At 36.2% G+C, this 20,176-nt stretch overlaps 1 long non-coding RNA gene across 1 annotated transcript in view; it reads right to left on the bottom strand.

The window, feature by feature from the left end:
- Window positions 1-527: 527 nt before the first annotated feature.
- The window catches only part of LOC129058914 (uncharacterized), a 41,299-nt gene continuing 21,650 nt past the window's right edge, over window positions 528-20,176 (bottom strand). Inside the window, exons 2-3 of the long non-coding RNA XR_008524353.1 lie at window positions 16,296-16,413; window positions 528-642 (exon numbers count right to left, since the gene is read on the bottom strand). This is a non-coding gene — a long non-coding RNA (uncharacterized LOC129058914). The remainder of the gene's footprint in view (window positions 643-16,295; window positions 16,414-20,176) is intronic.

Below are 20,176 nucleotides of genomic sequence, written 5' to 3'. Positions count from 1 at the left end.
TTACAGTTTCAGAACCCAGGTAACAAAGAGAACATTCCCTAGTCCCAGCCTTGAGTAGTTTATAGGAAGAGGTAACTGAAAGTAAATACAACATCATAAGGCATATAGTTAATGTTATAACAGGGGCTTAGGGAATACAATTATGGAAAGACAAAGAAGGTACTAAATACTTTCATCAGGGAAATGAATCTTCCTAAATGTTGTCAGGTAGCAAAGGGCAGAAGGGTATTAGAAAGAGGAATAGTGTCTGCAAGGCAGAGAAGTATGTAAGAGACTGATTCTTTTGGACTTTTGGAGACAATAGCACATTTGTGGCATTTTTTGTTTGTTTTCCTTACTTGTTTCTCTCCTTTCTGTGAGATAATTTGCAATTCCTAGTGTTTCTATGTGACTTGTGGTGCCTCAGTCTAGTAGATGTAGACAGCTGCACACCTCTGATGTCAAGGTTGGCCCTGTGACTTGTGTTCAGTGGAGGGGCAATGGAAGTGACCTTGTCATATCCAAACAGAAGCTTTCAGAACCCTCGCCTGATTTGGATATTGTTTTCTTTTCCTTGTGCCATGAGACTGACTCAAAGGTTGGTTTTTAAAGCTTGATTGCAGAGTGGGAAGAGACTGGGAAGAACACAGCAAACTACGGCACCTAAGATGTAATACAGGAAAGAAACTTTTGTTGCTGGAAGCAACTGAGATAGAGGAGTCGTTGTTTATTATCATAGCATAATCTAATGAAAGCTTACTAAAGCAGTGATCAGCATTATAAACCTTGCACATTGCCAATGGCTATGGCCATTCTAAGTGTATAATTATGTTGACTGTGGTCATCATTGTGAGAGTATAAGCACACACACACAACATTCAAATTGATGTGCAATTAAAGTACAAACCAAATGTCTTGAATAATTCATGCAGAATCTCACTGGAATCTCACATTTACATGTCTTTGCCAGTTATGGCCTGTATCTGTAAATCTCACAGAAATTGTTTCTGTTTTATTAATAAAAATCACAGATAATCATGAATATACTGATTTTAAATTTAATTTCAATCAGCTATCCTGAATTATAATTATGAGTTAGAATATAAGTATATTTATTTTAAGATTGTAGATTAGAAGATACCTTGAGTGCATAAAACAACAGCTGGTGTGTATTGTATCATTTAGTTAAGAAGGAGCTGGGATGCATCCAGGATTGATTGTAATGGCTTATGATGGTCATCCAGGTTCATGGAACACAATAGGGTTAAAGCATAAGGCCAAGCTGACTCCAACAAGAAAGATCTCACCGGCTTATGTTCATGCTTTGAACAATTGAAAGTTTCTCAATATTTGTAATTGAAATACCTTTTCTCTAGACAATTCACTGTGTACCCAGTAACGTGTATCTACATTGTGCATCCTATAAGCAAATGACATGCACCTTCATGAAAGTCTGTTGAAAGCCCAAAGCTGAGTAAAACAAGAAGAGGAGAGGATATCTAGTTGCAGCATCATATAGCAGGCTTCATGGGGGTATCCATGGCATTTTTAGAATACTTTAAACGTAAAGCAGATCCCCTTTTCCTTTTTATTTTAATTCACATATAAAACAACTCTACTTTTTAAAGGGGACAACTCAGTGGCTCTTAGAATGTTCACAAAGTTTTGCAGTCATCACGATAATCTAATTCCAGAACATTTTCATTGTCCCAGAAAGAAATGCTGTACTCAGGCCTGGCTCAGTGGCTCACACCTGTAATCCCAGCACTTTGGGAGACCAAGGTGGGTGGATCACCTGAGGTCAGGAGTTCAAGACCAGCCTAACCAACATGGCGAAACCCATCTCTACTAAAAATATAAAATTTAGCTGGGCCTGCTGGCACACTCCTATAGTCCCAGCTACTCGGGAGGCTGAGACACAAGAATCACTTGAACCTGGAGGGCCGAGGTTGCAGTCAGCTGAATTGCACCACTACACTCTAGCCTGGGGGACAGAGTGAAACTCCATCTAAAAAAAGAAAAAAAGCTGTCCTCATTAATGTCGCACTCCATTACTTCCTCTCCCAGCCTCTGCAAAACCTCTAATCTACTTTCTGTCACAAAGGATTTACCTATTCAGAAGAGTTTATATGAACGGAATCATACAATATGTGACCTTTCATGTCTGGTTTTTTCATTTATAATAATGCTCTCATGATTCATACATGTTACAGCATTCATCAGTACTTCGTTATTTTTAAGGCTGAATAATATTCTATGTTATGGATGTTTGTTTACTCATTCATCCTTTGATAAGCATTACTTAGGCTTGTTTCTGTTTTTAGCCATTATGAATAATACTGATCTGAGTATTTGTGTATGAGTTTTTTATGGATGAATGCTTTAACTTCTTTTGTGTATACGTGAACAATTGCAATTGCTGGGTCATGTAGTAACTCAATGGATAATATTTTGAGGAACTTTTGAACTGTTTCCCAAAGTGACTGCACTTTTTTTTTTTTTTTTTAATTTCAACCAGGAATGTATGCGGGCTCCAAATTCTCTACATCCTGTCTACAATAACCCATGTCATTGTCCACCTTCTTGATTATGGTCATCCTACTATGTGTGAAATGGTATCTCATTTCAGCTTTGATTTGCATTTCCATGATGACTAATGACATTAAGCTTCCTTACCTGTGCTTCTTGGCCATTAGTATATTTTCTTTGGAGAAATGTCTGTCTAAACATTCACATTAAAAAAAAAAAAAACTGGATAATTTTTCTCTTTATTTTTTTAATTGCATTTTTAAAGATTTTATTTTTTAATATAAGCTTCTGGGTCACAGCAAAATTGAGAGGAAGGTACAGAGATTTCCTGTATATCCTGTTCCCACACATGGATTGTCTCACCCATTAGCAACACCCCAAAAGGCGCATAATGTTTATTCCGACTGACAAACCTGCATTGACACATGGTTGTCAGCCAAAGTCCACAGTTCACATTACAGTTCACTCTTGGTGTTGTGCATTCTATGGTTCTGGACAAATGTATAATGACATATACTCACCCTTATAGTATTCAGAACATTTTCACTTCCCTAAAAATTCTGTGAGCTCCGCTAATTCATTCCTCACTCCCCACTAGCCCCTGGCAACTACTGTTCTTTGTACTAGCTCTACTAGTTTTGCCTTTTTCACAAAGTGATATAGTTGTAATGTCTCTTATTCTCATATTGTAAAGGTTCTTTAAATATTCTGGACACTAGACCCTTATTAAGTATATGATTTGCAAATGCAGTCTTCAATTTTATGAATTATATTTTTACTTTCTTGATGTCATCCTTTGAAGCAAATTTTTTTTAAACTTGGTTTCTATTTCTTTTTTCCCATTTTTGCCGTTGACTTTGGTGTCATAACCAAAATTTAGTTTGTAATCCAAGGTCACATATGCTTATTCACCTTTGTTTTAAAAAAATTAATTGTGTAGTTTTTGTTCCTACATTGCTTTTGATTAAGTTTTTGTGTGTAGTACGAGGGGGAGGTCCATCTTCATTTCTCTGCACATGAATATTCAGTTGTGCCTGCACCATTTGTTAAAAAGACTTTTCTTTCTCCCATTGAATTGTCTTAAAACCTTTATCAAAAATCCATTCACCCTAAATATATCAGCTTAATATGGACTCTCAATTCTATTACATCAGTCATGCAAACATTATTTTTGGAAGGAGGGATGGGAAAGAGTCACTGTTTCTCACTGAAGTGGTTTCATGACAGTAGAAAGTGGGAGGATATGAGTAGTTGCTGTAATCAAGTATTGGTGGCCAGCACACAGGGGCGATTTCCTCTCTTCCTTTACTTTAGTTATTCCCACAGGGTGAGTTCATCACTGAAAGGCATTTCTTAAAGTGTGAGCACATATTTCCTCAAAAAATGTAGCAGACACATAAAATGTTCATAACTCTCATGGCAGTGGGCAGAGCACCACACAAAAAACATAGGAAGATTATTCAAACAGAATATTGCCTGGGACACAGCTTGAATTATTTGTGATGACATAAATAGCTTTGTAGGCAAAAGATAAAACAAAAAGTAACACATTTTATACCCATGATAATATATTTTATTTTTATAGTGTTGTTATGTTAAAATACAGTAAGACTATATTCAGATTATAAAAATTTATAAAATACCAGAAAAGTAAATATGAAAATTTAAATATATGCATAATTTAACTGTCAGTGTGCTGTTGTCTTTTATTTTATCCCATGTTCTCTTATGTTACCTTATAACCAGGCATTATATGCATATTTTTACTTTTATTTATATGTGCATTTATAATTTAATAAAATTGACATCATATTATTTATATATTATTTTCTATCTCTTTACTACATTATTTGAATATGTCTAGATCACTTAATATTCTTGAAAAATATTATTCTATAGTTATCTTTAGCTTACTAAATTATTGCTTGTTCAATTTTTCCCTCTTTGAGGGATTATGAATTTTCTTTTTTAATTTTGCTAATATAATAAAAGCAGAAATATTTATCACTTTAAGATAAGTTAGCCGAATTTTGAATTTTTAATGGTATATTCTTTAAAGTGGTTTTTATCTTTTGGATGTTATTTAAAATATTTTATTAATCTGGGGAACTAGTCCCATTGCTAGCAAAACTGTTTTATCAGTCACACTGGAAATTATATTCTATTTACACTTTAGCTTTTATGTCATCATTATTTTTCTCCTAGTGTCACTGTACACTGCGCATTTTCAGTTTTTTTTTCAGATCTTTAAATATTAAAATGTTCTAAGTCTTAGTTCATAAACTGTTCTTTGTCAGCTTTTACTCTAGGTCATCTTGTCATCTGAATGTGCTTATGTGCTGCTTTAACCCTGATGACTCCAAAATGTGTACCTTAAGTCGTGATTGTTCTCATGAACTGACACTCATGTATCTAGTGGTCTCTGATAATCTATCCAATGTCTAATACACATCTCAAACTTCACATCCAAAATTCAAGTCTTCTTTTCTACCTGCACGCAAATCTACTCCTATCTCAGTTATCTCCATCTCAGAAAATGGCGAGTCCTAACTTTTAGGTTTACAAGGCAAAAACTTAAAATCATTGCGGTCTAATTTCCCTCCCAATATTTATAGATAATTCATCACACAGTGAATGCTCTTAGCTTTACCCTCAGCTGTCTCCTTGCTGATCAATTTCCATAATCTTCACTGTCACCTTCCAAGAAAAAACAGCACCACTGCTTAAGTGTATTCTGCTGCAATCGCAGGCTAGCTGTTGCTTTGCTTCAGTCCTGATTGCCCCTCTCACAACATAACACACAAATTATTTTCCACATAGCCACATGACTGAACTTTTTAAAAACAATCACATCTGCAGCAATCATCCATCCAATGTTATCTTTTCTCACTAAGAGGAAAGTCAAAGTTCTTACAATGTTCTACAAGGTCCCAAGTTTTGGGAGCTATCCTTTGTTCTCTCTACCCCCACTGAAATAATCTTCTTGCTACCTCACGTACTTCCTCAGCCTATTTCAGTGTTTCAGAAAGTAATATTATGGGATCTCAGTGGCTACAGAGAGTAATTTGTAGAGTTTTAGCATCTTTACATTATTGAACATTTCCCCTTCAATGAGTGAGTTATATATTTTCTCTCTTTTTTCTAAACACATCCTATAATGATGTTTTATTAAGTGTTCAATAAAGAGCCTGCCCATTTTTATTTGTCTTTATGTACTTTATAGCTTTTGTTGTTATTGTTACTGGGTACTCATTTTTTTCCAATTATATTTTTTAATTAATTACATCTGTCTATATCAGGGTTTTCCAACTTTGACACAAGTGACATTTTGAGCCAGGTAATTAATTGTTGTGAGGGGCTCTCCTGTGCATTGTAGGTTGTTTAAAAGCATCCCTGGCCTCTACATGCTAGATACCAATAGCATTACTGCAGTTGCGATAACTTCAGAAACCAAAATGTCCACAAATATGGCCAAATATCCTGTGAAGCATAAAATTGTCCCTGGTTGAGAAGAATTCATCTATATGAAAGTACTGATAGTTTTTTAAAAGCCACAAAAAGCCTATTCTTGTTTGTTCTAAATATTTCCCATGTTCACTTTCATCTTAATCAGGTCTTAATTGAAGATCTTATGGTAGCTGACATATTGTCTGTAACAGAGAGACATGCCAAGTGATTTCCTCAGGGTCTCACGTAGATTAAGTCTATGATTCCCGGTAATCATAAACTCACTAGTTTATGTGATGTAGGAAGCACTACGTAATAGGAAGTACATACACATTGGGGACAAATAGCCTGGGTGTGGCTCTCAACTCACTTATGGCAGGTATACAGTTTCACAAACATAATTTAACCTTTTTACTTCTCGGTTTTCTGATCTATAAAAAGCAAGTGGAGGCAGCTACTTTAAATTGATATTGTGAAGTTTAATATTGATGTGTACGGTCAGTAGTACACATTAGAAAATATGTGATTTTGGCTCTTATTAGTTTCCTAAAATCAACCAACTAGCAATTGGGAGCTCTTCATAAGACCTGAAGGAGGGGCTGCAGGGGTGGAAAATACATGGTATTTGGTCAAGCTTCACTGGACAACACGTTTCTTGCCAGGAACATTTATTGAGTGCTCTGTCTAGGGATTATGCAAGAAACTATCTTCAAATGTGTGAGATCAAAACTCCATCTTAAGAACTTCACTAACAAAAAACAAACTGAAACCAAAAAGAAATAATAATAGACAATACAAGGTGTCATGTTACCATAAATTACTGAATCTGACCAGCACAGGGAACAGAATCAGAGGAGCAATATTTCTGAAAGGCTTCATCTTAAGTTTCAGAACTGATGTGATTAATTAATTAAAAGGAATTAATCCATGTATCATATTTATATGAAAATATTAATTTGATAAAATAATGATTGGTTTATAATTCCAAACTTTCTGTCAATAGACTAAGTCTCCGGAAATTTGCTTTTGGGGTTGGCTACTTGGGCTATTTAATAGGTCCTCTCACCCACACTCCAGAAATACCTTGGAGGGAATCATACAAGAGTTTTTTTCTTAGGCTACAAAATTGTGCAAAGTAATTAATTTGAGAGTTAGGAGATATTTGTGGCCATTTGGCGAAGTTAGAATTAGCAGGAGATACAATGAAAATCAATAATAGCCTGCTGAATGTTGAAGTCTGGTCTTGATAAGGAGAAAGATCTGTAATATACAGCTGAGAACAGGGATAGATTTATCCTCCCAATAATCAATATTTTAATCATTAGAAACACTTCAAAATGCTTCACATGATACTTTTGTTGATATTTTATTAAAAGGAAGCCTCTCTATGCTAATTCTCAAATTTAAAAAATCAGAGTCCAGGAAAAGGAAAAATAGTAACACTACGTAAATACATCACCTGTTCCAAGTTCCCAATTTTTAAGAGAGACCAGGTGATAAAGTGACTTGCTCAAGGTCACACAGATATCTTTATTCAAAGCTAAAGTGAGAATATATTTCTCCCGAAACTTAGCCCATGATTTTTTTCACTATACTTTTCTCCCTCTCCACGTACTTTACTCTGTCATCTTTTTCAAATGAATGTGCTCGGATAAGTTTCAAAGACAAACACACCTTCAGCTTCATTTCAAGAGTTTGTCCTATAATTGTCACACCTGATCTCTATCCCCGTGCCTGAACCCAATCACAAGGGATAATTTGAATCGACTGAAATGCCTGGAGTCTGTGTGTGCTGCCATTGACTCTCTTCATTCAAACTATGCCATTGTGATAGCCAAGGTTGGTCACTGCCACTTTAAATTAGTGGTTTATCTTGAGTCCTGGAGAATGGAAGTCGTTTCAGGGGGAAAGGATGATGAATCACATGGCAGGGAACAAATGTAACTGTGATTAATGGGACATTACACAACAACAAAAAATTGAGCCAACTGTGTGCAGAGATAACTGGAACCACGAAGACCAACTTATTGTCTAAGGTAATGTAATTAACTTCCAGCCCCTCCATAGCTTGGATGGCTGATTCTAGCGTGCCTGGTTCCATTGTGCTAATAATAATGACAAGGTTGTGGCTTCTTATTTTAAATACTACCCTATTAAGGAGCATTTTTCTCCAATGCATGGCAATGATAAAATGTCAAAGACTAAGATTTGGCAATTTGAAGTAGCACAATTATAAGCAACTGCTCAGATTCATTCAACTTTCTCTTTTTCCCAAGGAAGACAATGGAAGAAAAGACCAAACATTAGACTTATGATATATGAGCTTCTTCAAATGTGTAAGAAGGGCTCACTGATTATCATTTTTTGGTTGTTCTTGGGTTAAAAAAAAGTTTTCAGAAAATGTATTATTACAGTAACTATGATAAAAAAAAGATTTATTTTTGCCTGTCTCTTGTCAGCACCCGATAGGACAACCTGTCTAATTCATGAAGGTACATTTCTCTCATTCTTAAGAAATAAGTAATTGCTTTGTCGATTAGAAGGAATAGTTCATTTGGGTACTTATGACAGTCTTACGAGTTCAGAAATTATCCTGCACATTTTAAGTAAAGAAAATCATTATTGTGAGCATTTTCATCAATTGCAAACTGTCCACATTCTTCAGGTGGCAAAGTTGGATAGAGAGTCCACATTTAAAAAGCTTGCCAACTCCTTTTGTAAAATTTGGAGGCTTTTCAAATATTTGATGCCTGCTTCAAATGTTTTTGGAATTGTTTGGATACTTTCACAAGCAAACATAATAGCAAAACATTCCTCTAAAGTTATGAGAAGTGATATATTTGGAATCCCAAATTGCTTCCCAACTGTCAGGTTTGCTTTTCTCTTCCTGACTTTGAAATAATATTAACATCTCATATTTTGTAGCATGTTTATTTTTTGTAAATAACACTAACCCATTTGGTACTACCGGGATAGGTTTTAGAGAGTAGAGATGTGCTGTAAGTGAAACAGCACGAACTTTGGGGTCACCTATAATGGTGTGACTTTCAGCTTATTTAATTATTTGTGAGTATTAGGTGATATATTTGCTCTCTCTGGATCTCATTTTTTTCATTCATTAAAACAGAATAAAAATATTTACTTCTTAGAAGTGTGTAAAGACTGAAAATGACATTGCATGCATGGTATGCTATGAAAGCACTCAATAACTATTCCTTTCCTCTACTGTCACCCCTTTCATATGAGCTACTGGGAGAAAGCATTATGTTTGTTACCATTGTGTTTCTCAAGAAGGAAATGTATATATAGTTTTTATCAAGAACCTACCATGATTCAACCTCTGTTGTAGCTCATTTTATATACATTAGATTATTCAAAAGATATTGCCTCATTTTCTTCAAATAAGAATACCAATGTCTGGGATATGTAATAAGTGGTCTAAGATAATAAAGTGCCCAGGCCAGTGCCTCACATTTTTTAAAATACTTTTTGAAATAAAACATGAAATGCAAGTGTGACATCCGAGACGCTGTGGTTGAAATTCTCCAATCTGTGTCTATCAGGTGCCGTGCTGACCCTCCAAACAGGCACCAAGCTCTGCCTAAAGAGGCTGCTCTAGCACATAGGTAGAGTTCCAGCCTTAGCTCTACCTGAATCCTGTCTACCCACCACCCTTTTTTTTTTTCCTTGAATCCAATTCCACTCTGCTACTGTTCCCAGTGTCATCAGTCTTGTTCCTCATTCTTCAATTTCCACACTTGCTGGGCCATTTGCTCTTAATAATGATGACTGTTCCCCAAGCAATAACTTTTATTCCTATTATATTCCTTTTATTCCTTCACCAGACTCCTTGTATGAATGACTACTGTGGACAAACACCTTTCCAGATTTGACTTGCTTTGATAATCGTCTTTGTCATTACTTACCATTTCGATAAAACTCACAGCTAACACATCTTGGTCACGTAAAAGGGCACTAGACAGATGAAGGAATGGAGTGTAACAAAACTGGTTTGTCTGAGGTCACCCCATTCATTGTGATGGAGCTAGATCTGTTACCTGCTGCAGCCTGGTCTATTCTATTTCCACTAGATCAATGTTTTTTTGTTTTTTTTTTGTTGACAGGATCTCACTCTGTCCCCAAGGCTAAAGTGCAATGGCACAATCACAGTGCACTGCAGCCTTGCACTCCTGGGCTCAAGTGATCCTCCTACCTCAGGCTCTTGAGTAGCTGGGACCACAGGCGTATGCCCCAACGTCTGGCTTTTTTTTTTTTTTTTTTTTTTTTTTTTTTTTTTTTTTTTTAAAATAGGGGTCTCACTATGTTGCTGAGGCTGGTCTGGAACTCCTGGGTTCAAGAATCCTTCTGCCTTGGCCTCCCAAAGTGCTAGGATTATAGGCATGGACCACCACACCCAGCCCCATTGTTTCTTAATTGGGAATGATTTTTGTCCCCCAGAGGACATTTGGCAATATTTGCAGACATTTTTTATTGTAATGTTACTAGGATCTAGTGGATAGAGATCAGAAATGTCGTTAAACATTCTGCAATGCATAGAACCCTTCCCCTTTCAACAAAGAACGATCTGGACCCATATATTAACAGTGCCACAGTTGAGAAACCCTACACTAAATTAAGGTGCTGCATGATGAGGAAACAGGAGAAAGTTTCCTTCAAGTGATTTTATTGTTTTTTATGCATGTGAGAACAACTTTGCAGAGCCATGATTAAAAATGCAAGTCAGGAATCTTGAGTTCTATTTATGTATTTCCCGTTGATTTACTTTGTGCCTTCGTGTTCATCACTTCACTTCCAACAACAAACATTTGCTGAGAAGTTTATTTGTGCAACTATAAAGATGGCATCAGGAAACAGAGTTTTCCTATCAGCACTGGCCAGTTGTAAACTTGCAAACATTACCCACCTCACTGTTTATCTGCCCTTTTAGATATAAGAAAAAATATAAATTTTTTAATTTCCCACTAATATTATAGCTGTAAGAGTCACAAAGACAGCACCTAAGTACTATATGTGCTGTTGGCTAAGTATTTAATAATGCAGCGTAAATTAACAATGTATTATAATGAAATATTCTTGATTGACATTATATTTATACTCCTTTATTAAGCTTTTTTGCTTGCCTGCTTTATTTTTTTCTTTCTCTACCCTCCTGGCCCAAGTGTCTTACTAATTACTTACCAAATTTTAGTTAATATCTATCACTTCTTTCTAGCTTGTATTTCTTCTCTTCTCTTAGTCCTGGTTTTTCTTTTTTCTAAAGTTGATTTTTGTTTTGTTGTGTCTTTCATCTCTTCTTTACCTAGCCCCTTTTCTCTCCTTTTCCACTAAATATTTTCTGCTTTCTTAAATGTATTTTTTCTTCCAAGAGAAGTTATAAAATAAAAGAGGGACATGTTAAAAAGGAAGATGACTGTCAATCTTACAGCTACTTTCTTTAGTTCTCATCCTCAAAATTGCTGATCATATTTTTAGGAACTAGACAAGTGTGACAACCTGACAGCCCATACCAGAGAGAGTAAGAGAAACTTACACAAGCTCTATTTCCTCAGAACATGGAGCATAAGCCTGTCAGGCTGTTAGATAGCAAATGTCTTTGAGATCAATTCCACATTTACACAGGAACATGTAAATACGGAAGCTAATTTTGCCACTGCTGGGCTACTTGCTGCCTGAAGAATAAGGCTGTTTAAAGTTTGGTTTTTACCTCTTTGTTATCATCATCTACGTCTTGGACCCAAATGCTCCTCTCTGCAGCTGGCCTGAGACCCACGACTTTCCCTGATTATACCATGCGGGTTTCATGTCTTTATGTCTTGACACCTAATGTTTTCCTCTGCTAGGACTCCCTTTTCCTGGTTCTCTGCCTAGAACGTCTCTGCTCATCCTACAGTTTTAATTTTGTCCAAATGTTCTTTGGATATGGCTGACTCTTTTATGCCATGTCTTATTTGGGATGTTATCTGATGTATTTCTGTCATTTCTTTTAATTCCTGTTTTCTTGGTGTACATAATGACTCATCATTTCCACCACTTACAACTTAACTCTCAGGCTGTTTCTTGCCATCATCCCTTCCATTGGTTGGGGTCACTTTATTCCTCCAGGCTGCCCTTTTTGGTGGGCTCAAGACTGCCCTTTCTACCTCCTTTCTGCAGGGTCCATATTTGATCTGACTGGAAATGCTTTGCCAGACTCTGTTATTACATGATATTCTCAGTGAAGACTGTCTCCTCTATGCTGCTGATAGTGAGGAATTCTCAAAGCAGGTCTCAAATGCTGTTTTCTGTATTCCTCACCCCCTTGGAAATACACATCAAGGTCTCTAAATGGTCACTGGGCCTGATTAAGGTAAGCATCTCTCATCTGATTATTCACTGTTGTATTGACTGATGAGTCACAGCACTCTAGCAATGAACCTCAAGGAAATCTTGTTGTAAGTTATTGTGTTTTTTTTTCCCTTGAGTGAAATGGATGTTTTCTTATTAATGATTCTACTTCTTAATTCTACGCTGGGATGAACTGGTTGAAACAAATCATTCTATGCTTGTGACCAGAGAGGAGAATATTTTGTATTTTTAGTAGCACTAACATAGGATTTCAGCCTAAGCTGCCACTGACATTTTAGAAGGGCAAAGCCCCTCTTTTTAGGTTTTAGCTGGATAGAGCCTGATAGAGTTTGGATGTTTGTCCTCTCCAAATCTCACTTTGAAAGTCGATTTTCAATGTTGCAGTAGGGCCTAATGGAAGATGTTTGCGCCATGAGAGTAGGTGCCTCATGAATAGCTTTGGGCCCTCACCAGGTGGGGTGATTTGTCTTCTTAGCTCCCGCACCAGGTGGGGTGATTTGTCATCTTAGCTCCTGAAAGAACCGGCTATTAAAGAGAGTCTGGCACCTCCCTCCTCACTCTCTTCTTCCTTGCTCTTGCCATGTGATGTCTTATTTCCTTCCCCTTCCACCATAAGTGAAAGCTTCCTGAGCCCCTCGCTAGAAGCAGATGCTGTATCCATGTTTCTCATACATTCTGCAGAATTGTGAACAAAGTAAGCCTCTTTTCTTTATAAATTACCCAGCCTCAGGTATTCCTTTACAGCAATGCAAATGAGGACTGAGATAGAGCCTCATGAATCAGAAAGGTGATCAATGATCCATGGCCAACAGTAACTTTTTACAAAATTAGTGATGAAAAAGACCAAGTATATGTTAGCTTTTGCTACATAACAAACTCCCTTAAAAGTTACAGTTGAACAAAATAACCACTTATTGGGCTTATGATTCTTCACGTTGGCAATTTGGACTGGGCATGACTGGGTGGTCCATCTCACCTCTGTTGGATTCACTCATGTAACTGTGAATAGTTACCAGTTTTGCTAGAGCATTGCTGGTGGGATGACTTATCTCTGCTCCACATAACCTTGCATTCTTTAGCTCACTAGACTCAAATTTCTCACATGGTAGTGACATGCATCGAAGAGAAAGAAGAAGGAAAGTAGTGCACATTCCTAGAAGCAAGATTCAAAGCTGGCATATTGCATTCTCTTGCCAAAGCAAGTGGCAAGATTGACTTGGGATTTAGGAGTATGGAAATAGATTTCCCTCTGTGAAAGGACAGGGATATGGGAAGGGAAATGATTGCAGCCATACTGTAAGCAATTGATTAGACTGTCACAGACTGTCCAAGATACCTTTTCTTATCCTGTCTTGATTTCCAAACTTCTTTATCACTGAATGTGAGATCTACTAGCTGGAAATTATAAATGGATGAGTAATGTTTTCACATATGAGATGTAAAATTTACTCAGATTATTTTGGAACCAGGTAAACAAAATAGGGAGGTAAAAGCCAACAGTCTCTGATGTTCTGTGGCTGTTCTTTATGTGAGTTCAGTTTTGAAACAATTAATTTTTGAATTGTATTTTATGGTTATTATAGATTGGTCTCTTTTCATCTTTCTGTCTAAAATTGGAGAATTTCCCTATAATTCTCAAATTATGAGAATTGGTTTTGTAAGCCCTGCCCTGAGAAAATGTTCAACATATTGTAACTAATGAATAAGAGGTATAAACCTATCTATGGAGTTTAGCAACTGAAATGTGATTTTCCTGGAGACTGTTTGTTGGTCTTTATATTTTAGATTGGAAAATCCCAAAAGACGATCTTATACTCATTTTGCCCTGATTTCCCTTTTGATCAGGAAGTTTAGTATATGCATTTTACATATCCTGAATTCTTCTACAATAATCCATTACCAATAAGCCACTTACTACCAATATTACTGTAGTTTAGTTATTGCAGGTTTAATTGTCAGATTGTGAACATGACTTATGAATTATTTACAAAGTATGCCTATTTGGAGGAAGAAATCTAAATGCAGGCAATACAAAACTATGAATGAGTTTCACGTAATGCAGTTCAATATTTGTGGAGCCTCTATTTTAAGTATACGACAGTTAACATGACTTTTTACTGTATCACATATCTGGCATTTTCCTTATATTACAAAAATTGTCTTTAGAATTCAAATTGTGATAAAATATTGACAAGTAATATAGAACTTGTAAGTACATTGAGTATTATTTTTCCTATTGAATTAGCAAACCTTTTCAAAGTGAGGTAGCTTAAAAGAAATAGTGCTGTACTTTAAGAGGAAGAGGAATACGTTGTCAGAATATGGAAATACAGATCAAATGCCTAAGAAAGCCCCTGATATTTTGTTTGAAATGAGGGTTCACAAATAAAGAGCACCCATCTTTTCTATCAGGGTTATGAATAAACTGAGAAATAAGGTAAATGATTCAACAGAGAGAGGAAGGTATGTTGCGTTTACTGCTACCAAAGGCTAGAATGAAAATATATCTTATATTTCTAGGCAATTAGGCCTGCTAAGATTGAAGTCCAAAATTAGACACTCTTATCAAACCCATCATAGGCATAGCCAGAGCTTTTTTATCTAAGATTGGAGGAAAAGGCAAGAATTTATAACAACTCAGGGCACCATCACATCAAGGTTAACTCAGCTATGAAGCATGGTCAAGCAGTGCAAAGGATGGACACTTAGCTCACACCTGCAGCTCTGCTTTGAATCAAGCCGTAATAGGATGAGATGTCCCCGTAGCAGAAGCTAGGAAAGAGAAGGCTGCATGGGTGAAATACCAGATAATTACATCTATACTCTGGCACTCTTGCAGAATAGACTCTAGTGTAAATGCAAGCAAAGCCAACAGGGACAGGTAGCTGCATGCAAAATCATGGGAAAGAGTAACTCTTTGAGAGGCTACACGTTTTCTAAGAGTATGAACATAAAATATATAGGACATGTTCACATGATCAAATTGCCTTGTAGTTTATAATAGATTGAATAATTATTTTTAACCCCTCCAAGATGCAGGCGAGCAGCTTGGAATGAAAAAAAGTAGAGAGGTAAAATAAACAAAACAATCCACATTTATAAGAACAACAAATTTGAAATATGAGTTAAAGTTTTTAACTACATTATGTTAAGTTTGTGGAAATAGAGTTAGGTTAGAAACCAGGAGTCCTGTGTTTAAAATTTGGTATATCTACCAAGTAGTTGTGTGATCTTGAGAAATAACCTTAGCCATTCATTCCGAAGTTTGTTCCTCTCTTTTTTATTAAATTAAGGGGTTGTCCCAAATGACCTTTAAGGATGTATTCTAGCCTATGATCCTAGATATTATTTTTAATACATCTCTAATGTGAACTAATGCCATAATAATAAACATTAGCACGTTTCTATTCACATAAATGCCTCTGTTTATTAACTTTGACCTCTCTTTGTATCTAATTCACAGTGGCTCATTTTCAAATGAATGTCATTTTCTAAATAGGTGACAGATATGTATCTCTGCAATGTATTTCATCTTGGAAAGACCTCTTTAAAATGGTGAAAGAAAGCATGCCGAAATATAAACCAAAAGAACTTGTTCTTATTTTTCACAAAATTACTTTTATTCAATCACTCATAAATTAACTTGTGCTTCTAGTCATGCTTACACCTCTAATCATAATCATACTATCCTGTCCAATGTCCATGCACTTAGGAGGACCAAATCACCAAAAGACACCTGTTAGGAAGCAGAAAAGAGGGCAGAAAGAGTACCAGCTATAAAGGTAAAGCTCTTTTGGATGCTATTGATTTGTGTTTGGTGTTTCTTTGATAATTTTAGTATTCTTTATTACTTTCTGCCTCAACCTCAAACAACTGTTTCAAATCTCAAACATTTCCTGACCACTAAGGTTTAGAACATTGCTTTCATGCATAAGTGCTGGTTAACTCTTCAAGGGTTCCGAAGGTCTTAGTACCATTTGTTGCGTGATGCTGCTGGAATCTAGGTGGCTGTCAAGAAATAATGTCCCCATCTTCTTCTCCCAGATTCAATCCAGTTGAGCAGTTGTCTGAAGGTAGAATTCTTCACAGGTCCTGGAACTCAGAAATGTCATTGATTAGTGGTGAAAGGGGAAGATAATACACAAAGGTCTTTCTTGTAATCCCTACCAGGTCTGTAAATAAACCATTTTATTCAACAGTTTCATCAAGAGGATGGAGTATTCCCAGCCATTTTTACAAATCTTACTGGAGTGGAAACAAACTTTTTGCTTTCAATGAATATATGGCTTTCTTTTGCCTTGCTTAGGATACCAAAAAATACATGATTCCATAATCCATTCACACACACATACACACACGCAAATAATAATAATAATAATAATAATAATAATAATAATAATAATGATAAATAAGATTGAAAAACAAATGATTTTGAACAAGGGGTTTGCAAATCAATTTTCCTACTTTAATGTTTATGTGGAAAAGTGTCAACAACTCTGTCATTTATTCCTAAACACTGGACTTCACAATTTATATGTCTTATTTGGTATTGGGAAAGGGCACAATCATTACATGGTGAGAGGTATGAGGTTTCATTCGAGTACTTTTCCAGAGATTACTCTGTAATATAATATTACGATAGAATTTCTTTCTACACAGACGTTGCTTCTTATTCACGTACAATGTGCGGTATTTTCCCCTTTAGATACTTTGAGGCATTAATGTGATAACTCAAGCAACGTGGTTGTGCTTTTGATAGCCCCTCTTTAATTCTGGTTTTGGAGGAAACTTTGACTTCATCACAGAGAAATCCAATAAAACTTAGATACAATTAGGACTATTAGCACTAAAAAGGTCCACAGAATGCTCAGCATTCTATTAATCCAACAATAACAACAACAAAACCCTTACAAGTCTACGTGGGCATTTTTCTCTAAATGCATTAGATAATTAGGTTGCATCATTTAGATAAAGGAATCATTTAATTATAATTATGCATAAGGACATTTACTAAGTTATTGCAACTGTCAGTATAGACACGTCGATGAGATAAGACATTTGTTATCCAGGAGTTCACTGACAAATTAAGAAAAAAAATCCTTATATATGTATTGTTAATTCTAGGTAGCTAGAGATATGATTCTTAATTAAATAAAACCTCTCTTTTCAACTATAATAGTCTGACTCTATTTTTTGATGACAGCTTTTACATCTAACCCCCTGTTTTCTCCTGTCCCTCATATCTGAGCTAGCTAAGATTAAAGCCTAGGTGATACCTTATTTGGTGCCCATGAAAGATTAAAACCCATGCAAGCTTTTGCCTACATGTGAGGACCCTCACCCTAGCCCCACCCTGAAATCACAATAAAACCCAGAGTCAGTCTCCTTTTCTGTTTCTCTCAAGGCATTCCAAGATTTGAGAGGCTTGCCTAGCCCTTCCCAGGACCTCAAAAAAGTAAATAATAAACACTTTCATAACTCTTCTGGTGTGTGTCACATCATCAGTCTCAACATTCAAACCAAACTTTGAGTGCAGGTCTATCCTGCCTTTGGGAGGGAAACACATCCACTCAGGTTTGAAACCAGTTGAAATGTCACAGGAGTTGGACTCATGGAAATCCAAATAACAGCTATTCTACAGATAAAATGATGAGATGAAGGACATTTTTAGACATGACTATATGAAGTAATTCCTCATCCTCTATCCCATACATCAGTCAAAATAGTCTAGGTTACACTGGGGTAACAAATATTTCTAAAATATATACCTGGCAGTTAATTCCCCCTAATTACAAGTACAGCTGGAAAATCACAGGTTTCTGTCATAGCAGTATCCTCACCTAATAAAGAGCAGAGCAGAATATGGGCGTGTCGGGGGAGAGAGAGAGAGAGAGAGAGAGAGAGAGAGAGAGAGAGAGAGAGAGAAAGAAAGGGAGGTAAGAGAGAGGAAGAGTTACATAAAAGAGAAGACTTATCTCTTCTAAACCTACCCATCCTAGCTTGGTGCAGTGGTGCCACCTGTAGACCCAGCTACTCAGAAGGCTGAGATGGAAGGATTTTTTGAGCCCAAGAGTTCAAGTCTGCAGTTATCTATGATCACATCACTGTACTCCAGCCTGGGCAACAGAGCAAGACCCCATTTTAAAACCTACCAATTACCCTGTAGGGAAGATTAGGAGAACTGAGTGCTAAGAGAGCAAAAGTGTCACCAGTAGAAATGTCAGCAAACCCTCGACCAAATCCAGCTACAATCGGCTTTTGTAAATAAAGTTTTATTCAAATGCAGTCATGCCCAATCATTTATAAATCATCGCTGCTTTCATGCAGCAACAGCACAATTTAGTAGTCCTGAGAGAGACCCTAGGCCTGCAAAGCCAACAATATTTAACCTCTGACCCTTTACAGGAAAAGTTTACTGACCCCTTTTCTAGATGTCAATCTATAAGGACATTCAAGGACAGATAATTGAAGACAAGCAGTAAAATCAAAATATGAGAAAAAAAGAAAACAGGAAAATGGTATTCCTCTTATTATCATAATCTGAGTAAAACTTTGGCCAGGATGAGTCAGGGAAGGATATTATGGGCAAATCATGGACCTACAGCTTGAACAAGAGACAAGAGGAGAGAAGGATCAGCCTTCTAGTAGGAACCCTGATTATCACAGTCTGGCAAAGGAAAAGCACAAAGGAAGCAAAGGTGGGAAGCTAGAAATACAAGTCAAAGAGAGTAGTAGCTGTAGTACAGAACTTGAAACCATGTCACCAAAGTTGCTAATGCAAATATTGGGCATCTCTGCCCTGGAGGAAAGACTAAGGGGAAATGACCTAATGACATTTTTTTGTTTTTTCAAATTGAATTTGAAAAGTGGATAAAGAGAAGTATGATATCCTTAAACTGCTTCACTTAAGTGGCTCCTGGGTTTTGGAATTTGTGAATCATTAATGAGAAATGAAATGGGAGACTGAAAAATTGTTGCCAGAATTAACTTTTGCCAAGCAATTACATATATACTCATAAATATATATGTGTGTGTGTGTATATAAACATATGTAAATACATATACATATATAAAAATATACATATATACACACAGATATATATATCTGATAATCTGGCATTATGTTATAAATTATAAGTCATTTTAATATGAACGGATAACAATTACATAACCTTGGAATAAAAGAAAGCCTTTTTAATTGAACATGCTTTTATTTATTAGAAAATAAATAATTTTTATTTCCATTCTTTTAATGACTAATGACAGTTTTATCACAGACGTGCACCAAACTCCTAATGACAATTGAAGACACATTTATAAGTACAGAAGACAATCATGGAACCAGGTGAAAGGAAGATAAACTAAGGCTAACTTCAATTATATAAAAGAAATTGATTATTTATTAAATAAGAATGAACCCGCCTCTTTGAAAAAAAGACCAGATTATTAAAAAGTGCTGCCTTATCTTAGAGTAGTCTCGCTAACACAGGATAATTCAATAAAAGGCTGTATAATGAACTCTGAAATACCCAGGGGAGTGTGAGAGAATAGCAGCATTCAGTAGATGCCTTTCAGGTATCAGACAGTACTAGGTCCTGCATATTTATAATCTCCATTAGTGCTAAGAGAAGCTGATGAATTTGCCCAAGGTCATACAGCATGTAAATGGAAGACATGAAATTAAAACCTGGGCCCAACTGCGTCTTACCATTTCTTCATTTTCCTTCATGTATTGAACCCGAGTACGGCTGGGAAATCAGAGAGAATCCTCACAAATATCTCTAGATGTTGCCAACCCACACTGTGCCAATCATAGAGAAGAGAGTGTGTATCATAGAGAAGAGAGTGAATGTAT

This window comes from Pongo abelii, chromosome 3 (genome assembly GCF_028885655.2).
Source record: "Pongo abelii isolate AG06213 chromosome 3, NHGRI_mPonAbe1-v2.0_pri, whole genome shotgun sequence".
Classification (NCBI taxonomy): domain Eukaryota; kingdom Metazoa; phylum Chordata; class Mammalia; order Primates; family Hominidae; genus Pongo; species Pongo abelii.
Note: the sequence above shows the minus strand (reverse complement) of the source record. Positions and strands in the feature narration are given on the sequence as shown.